At 42.8% G+C, this 6,820-nt stretch overlaps 1 pseudogene; it reads left to right on the top strand.

Moving 5' to 3' along the window:
* Positions 1–4,244: 4,244 nt before the first annotated feature.
* On the top strand, positions 4,245–5,382 carry LOC138151852 (radiation-inducible immediate-early gene IEX-1 pseudogene; annotated as a pseudogene).
* Positions 5,383–6,820: the final 1,438 nt, after the last annotated feature.

Below are 6,820 nucleotides of genomic sequence, written 5' to 3'. Positions count from 1 at the left end.
TTTATACCCACATCCTCTATCTATGTGTATTCCTTTTAAAAGTCATGATAATCATATAAATTTTAATATTGACAGGTATCAGCTTCCAATATAGGGATGTAAACTGTTTGCTCTTATTGCATTCCAAATTATGGGCATGTGTGCATGTGTGTGTGTGTGTGTGTGTGTGTGTGTGTGTGTGTGTGTGTGTTTGAGTGCATTTCTTCCGTTTACCTTTTTATGTGTTTTTTGAGTCTTGTAATTGTAGATCAAATTTTCCATTGAATTCTGTTTTTTTCATTAGGAATGTCGGGAAGTCCCTTATTTCAATAAATGACCATCTCCTTGCCCAAACGGTTATGCTCAGTTTTGCCAGGTAGTTCGTCCTTGGTTGCAGTCTCTTTTGTCCAATGAAATATCAAATTCTAGTCCCTCCGAACTTTCAATGTAGAAGCTGCTAGGTCCTGTTTAATCCTAACTGTAGTTCCACGGTATTTGCATTGTTTCTTTTTGGCTGCTTGCAGTATTTTCTCCTTAACCTTGTAATTCTGGAATTTGACTACTATATTTCTTGTAGTTTCCAATTTGGGATCTCTTTAAGGAGGAGTCTGATGAATTCTTTCTTTCAATAATTATTTTACCTTTGGATTCTAGGACTTCAGGACATGTTTTTTATATATATAATCTCTTGGAGGATGATGTCCAGGCTGCATTTTCTCATCATGGCTTTCTTGTAGACCAATAATTCTTAGGTTATCTCTTCTGGATCTGTTCTCCAGGTCAGTTGTTTTTCAAGTGAGATATTTTACAGTTTCTTCTAATTTGTCAATCTTCATATTTTTCTTGATTAACTCTTGGTGCATCATAGAATCCTGAGCTTTGATTTGACTGACTCTAATTGTTAGTGAATTATTTTCTTTGGTCAGTTTTTGAAGGTCCTTTTTTTAAGGAGGTATTTTCTCCATTAAGATTTTTAACCACCTGTCCCAGTTCACAAATTTTACTTTTTCAGGATTTCTTTTCTTCAGTGAGATTTTTTCCCAATTTGGTCACTGCAGATTTAAATATATCTTCTACTTCTCTAATTTGGATTTTAAAATCTTTCTTGAACTCCTCCAAGAATGCTTTTTGGGCTTGAGACCAGTTAATATTTCCTTCTGTGGTCTCAGGTGTGAGTACAGAGTCCATGTTGTCCTCTGTATTTGGTTGTTCTTGCTTGCTATAATAAGCTCAGATAAATTTTCTTGCCTTTCCCTTGTCCTTCTGTGATAGTAATGGCAATTAAAGATTCCCCTGTATTGGATTGGTTTTCAAACTGATTGTGTTAAAACCCAGAGCTTGTTAATCCGACCTGTGGGATGGACTTCTTGATGTGAAAAGAAAGTCTTGAACTGGGAGGAGCTGGTAACTAGGATTTGGAGAGACAAGAGAGAGGCAAAGGAACTTTTTGAGAGTGCACCTCGTGGAGGCAGAGAGAGAGACTGAGAGAATTGCTGGGGGACTTTTGAGACCTGCTCCCTGAGCTGCCAAGGACTGAGGAGACGTGGCTGTTTTGCTGGTACTTTGTCTGTCTGTTTTGATGTTGTTTTGCCAGATTTGTCCACTGGTGAAAGACTGTCCTGTTGAAGAAGTCCTGGAACCTGGCTTTTGGTTAAGAAGCCCTGAGACTGTCCTGCAGAAAGAGAGTGGATACTGTCCACTGGTGAAGGACAGTGTTGTTGTTGCAGGGGTCTGGGAACTTTTCTGTTGGTTCAGAAGCCCTGAAGAAGGATTTTCTTGTTGTATGTTTACAGAAATCCTGGGAGAGGGTTTTGCTAATGTTTTCAGGGGTTCTAGGACTGTTCTACAGACAGAGGATGAATTAATGAAGAGACTGGCAATGTATCTTGTGGCCTTGCTAAGCTTTGTCTCCCCAGGAACTAAGATTGCTGAGAACTTGCCTTGTGTCAAGATGAAGAAAAGACCTCCATTTGGGTATTAAGTGCTGTGCTTAAACTTGATGTAACTCTGGGGTAGATTCAATTGTGATCCAGGGGTGGGGAACTTTTGACCTTTTTGTGTTCTATGGTTGAGCAAATGAATGTATTTTACTTATGGGTGGAAACTAATCTCCATTTGAGAAGAGGGGCTTTGTGATGGACTAAATGAAGGTATAGCCTAGGGGTGAAGTATTTAGATGGGACTTTGTAATTGATTGAATGATTGGAAGGTCCTGGGGTGGGGTAGTACTTGGAGATTATTTAATCACACTTAGTAAATGCTGTATTTTGAATGATGTCATGTTTTGACCTTCTCTGTTCTTGGTTTGTCACTGAATAAAATGGAGAGCACCTATGCTGGTATTCTGAACCTTGGGAAGTTGCCTTTCCTTGGTATTACATTACACCTTCTCAGATTCTTTCTTTCCTATTGTGATTTCATATTTCCTAATTTCTCAGGCTGGGAGCTAAGGGCCTGGTGGTTGACTTTGAGTGTTGTAGCCTCTGAATATCTAGACTGAGGCCAAGGCCAGGATTCTCAGTGTTTCCCCTGAGTTATCTTGAGACTCACAAAGTAACCTGTGGGGGAGTAGTAGTCTGGCTGCTTCAGATTTCTGCCTCTCTGCCCCTGGGCTATAGCTCAAGAAGTCTCAGCAGCTGGTAGCTGGCAGTGCTGGTGTCTACAGAATTCCCTGGTGGTGCTAAGAGCCACCTGAACTTTTGTTGTTAGTGCTTGCTGGCTTCACCCCCCTGGGTTTGGCAGTTCTTGTTGGTCAGTTGAGGTGGGGCTTTTTGGGACCCCTCCCACCCTTCACTTCAGACTCTTTACTGCCTCAGTTACCCCCTTTCTCAGTGATTCCTAAGCCTAAGGCTATTTCTGCTATTTCAGGATTTTAATCTGTGTGGGACATTTATCTCTGGATTTTCTAGATCAGGGAGGGATAATCAGAGAAGCTGGAGTTTACTTTTCCATCTTGGCTTCTGTAAAATGAGGTAGGTGATTTTTAAACTTGCAGGCTGTGGGATGATAGCCACAGGAGAGGCTTCTGTCTCTGCTGGTGTCCCTGAGCTTTCTCTTACTCAGCTAGGATGGATCCTACATCCTGCACTGGTAAGACTGCTGCAAATAGCCCTTGGGGTGGGTGAGTCTGCTACCTGGAGCTTCTTCTCACTCCTCTGTAGGCTACTCTCTAGTCTGTGCTGGTGCAAACATGCTTCCCCTTCCCAGACCCACATAGGCACTTTCCTGGACTGGATTCTGCCACACTCCATCTCTCAGTGGATACTGTCACTCTAAAATTCATTCAGATTCACTTTTTAAAGTTGGGATTCATGGAGGAGCTTAGAAAAGTTATTGCTTCCTTTCTGCCATTTTGGTTCCAACCCCTTTAAATTTTATCTTGCCCCCTGGGGTAAAAGGGATATTGTCTCAGTGGCTGTAGGCCCTGCCAGTTTACCTGGTGTTCAGCTGATGCTTCCCTGAGTTACCCTTGGGGAACTTTGTTTCTGGTACTGTGCTGAGGAAATGAGGTACAGGGTGACTGTGGTTGCTGAAGGCTATAGGGGTATGGCAGCTTGATGATTTGGACTCCTAGTGGTGGTGGTTTGTGCACTCCACCATAGTAGGGCTCAGGATATTTCACTAGTTGCTGAGATGAAGCCCTCTTCTGGTTTGCTGGGATGCTTCCTGTCCCACAATGTGTTCCCCTTTTACTGGAGTGAAATGGACATTTCTTGCCCATCTTCTAAGTTTCATGGACTAGAAGATTGTTTCACCCTGTCTTTTTCCTTGTTCTGCCTTTCCATAATTTTTTTTGGAGGGGGATTATTTTATGGATTTTTGGAAGCTGGAGAGGTACAGTCATTTACTGCTTACTCCATCATCTTGAATCTTGGAAGTCACAATCTCTATTTTTTTTCTTAAAAATCATTGTTAAAATTGTTTTTATGTGTAATTGCTATATATAAAATATTCAAAAAAATACAGGTAGTTTTAAAAAATAAATACTAAAATAACTATAATAAACATTAAAATAGCTATACATATTGTAAAATAATTGGGATTCTACCTGCCAAGACCAATCCAGGGATTATATGGATATAATTAGAAAATACTTTCAACAGAAATATAGGCAGAGCTAAAAATTGGAGAAATATTAATTGCTCATCAATAGGCTGAATCAATATAATAAAATGAATATTATCCCTGAATTCATTTACATATTCAGTGACATATGAAACAAACTATTAAAATATTATTTTATGAAACTAGAAAAAAATGGATTCCTCTCTCCAGCTCTAAGCACCATGTGTCATAATCGAGCCTCCGTCCCTGCTGCACCCCTTACCCTGGCTCCAACCCCGGGCCCTATCCCCAGTCTTTCGCTTCGGCGAAGGTCTGGTCCGGAGATCTTTACTTTCGACCCCCTCCCAGAGCCTGCCACTTACCGATCCGCATGCTCCAGCACAGCCCACAGGGTAATTCGCAAGCGCAGCCGAAGAGTTCTCTACCCTCGTATGGTTCGATGCCAGCAACCTGCAGAGGATCCCAATCCGGCCAGACGGCTCCTCTTCCTCCTCCTCACTGTGGTCTTTTGCCAGATTTTGATGGCCGAGGAGGGAGGTCCCGCGCCTCCAGTGCTGGAAGAATCTGCCAATGACCCCACTCCAGCGCCTCCAGTTGTGGAGTCCCAAAACTTGACGTCTGAGCCTCCGGACTACACCACCGTGGACATCAGCGCCTTACTCCAACAGCACCCGGCAGCCTTCTAAACCACAACCCTACCCCAACAACAAAAAAAAAACCAAAAACCAAGAGGGGTAGGAAAGGGCTTATGCTGAGCTGAGGCTGGACCTAGGGCACTCTCGAACTTAGAACACCAAAACCAAAGAATGACATCAGTGCCACAGGGCCCAAGTCCCAGAGCTGGAGTAAACATAGGGTAGATAGAGACTTGTTTTGCCATCTTTGGTGCAGGGGAGAAGAGACATTAATTTATTGCTGTCATTCCTAGGTAATAATATTTATATACAGTTTTTATTTATGTACCATCCCCCTAAGGGGGGGGGTGATGGTGATGGGAGAAGGGTATATGTAGTATTTATTTTAATTTATATGTTGGAGAAGAGAGATGTGCCTCCAACTTTCTGCAATGTTTTGGTTTTGTTTTATTTATTGAGATATTCTAATTAGCTGCTGAAGTTAGGATTCCCTAAACCAAACTAAAGCTGAGGGTAGGGAGAAGGCCTGGAAAAGGAATTAACAGAAATTGGGAGGTGATGGGTAACTGGGACTGGGGAACTGAATCAAGGGAGGAGTTGGGAAAGAAAGAAGGTTAGTGATAGCAATAGGGGTGATACTTTTAGGGATGACAATATCCACCCCACATACTCAAATCTTAACTCAGCAGGGCCGACTTGTGTGAGGCCCTGTGATAGTAATGGCAATTAAAGATTCCCCTGTATTGGCTTGGTTTTCAAACTGATTGTGTTAAAACCCAGAGCTTGTTAATCCCACCTATGGGATGCACTTGTTTATGTGAAAAGAAAGTCCTGAACTGGGAGGAGCGGGTGACATAGATTTGGAGAGACAAGAGAGAGGCGGAAGACCTTTTTGGAAGCAGCACCCATGTGGAGGCAGAGAGAGAGACTAAGAGAATTGCTGGTGGCCGCTTTGAATTGCCCTGGACTTTTGAGACCTGCCCCCTGAGCTGCAAGGACTGAGGAGACATGGCTGTTTTGCTGGTACTTTGTCTTTCTGTTTTGATGTTCTTTTGCCAGAATTGTCCACTGGTGAAAGACAGTCCTGTTGTTGAAGAAGTCCTGGAACTTGGCTTTTGGTTAAGAAGCCCTGAGACTGTCCTGCAGACAGAGAGTGGATACTGTCCACTGGTGAAGGACAGTGCTGTTGTTGCAGGGGTCTGGAGACTGTCCTGCAGACAGAGTGAATACTGTCCACTGGTGAAGGAGAGTGTTGTTGTTGCAGGGGTCTGGGAACTTTTCTGTTGGTTCAGAAGCCCTGAAGAAGGATTTTCTTGTTGTATGTTTACAGAAATCCTAGGAGAGGGTTTTGCTAATGTTTTCAGGGGTTCTAGGACTGTTCTACAGACAGAGGATGAATTAATGGAGGGACTGGCAATGTATCTTGTGGCCTTGCTAAGCCTTGTCTCCCCAGGAACTAAGATTGCTGAGAACTTGCCTTGTGTCAAGATGAAGAAAAGACCTCCATTTGGGTATTAAGTGCTGTGCTTAAACTTGATGTAACTCTGGGGTAGATTCAATTGTGATCCAGGGGTGGGGAACTTTTGACCTTTTTGCCTTTTTGTGTCTTATGGTTTGAGCAAATGAATGTACTTTACTTATGTTTGGAAACTAATCTCCATTTGAGAAGAGGGGCTTTGTGGTGGACTAAATGAAGGTATAGCCTAGGGGTGGAGAAGTATTTAGACCAGGGAATTTGTAATTGATTGAATGATTGGAAGGTCCTGGGGTGGGATAGTCCTTGGAGATTATTTAATCACCGTTAGTAAATGCTGTATTTTGAATGATGTCATGTTTTGATCTTCTCTGTTCTTGGTTTGTCACTGAATAAAATGGAGAGCACCTATGCTGGTATTTTGAACCTTGGGAAGTTGCCTTTCCTTGGCAATTACATTACAGGCCTGTAAGGGTTATGGGATTTAAAGATCTCCCATGCCCCATGGATGTGCTGACATAGCAGAGCAAGAGAAAGTGAAAAGCCGAGCTAACGGTCCTGCAGTTAGCAGTTAGTGGCGGTTGCCTTTTTTTTTTTTTGAGTTAGGACTCCTGCTGAGGACTGCCAGGGGCCGGAGCTGCTGGGAGCGTACTTCCAGGACACTGGG

The sequence above is a fragment of the Petaurus breviceps genome, unplaced genomic scaffold, assembly GCF_028583685.1.
Source record: "Petaurus breviceps papuanus isolate PSGF00001 unplaced genomic scaffold, PetGlider_PUasm1.0 90919, whole genome shotgun sequence".
NCBI classification, from domain to species: Eukaryota; Metazoa; Chordata; class Mammalia; order Diprotodontia; family Petauridae; genus Petaurus; species Petaurus breviceps.
Note: the sequence above shows the minus strand (reverse complement) of the source record. Positions and strands in the feature narration are given on the sequence as shown.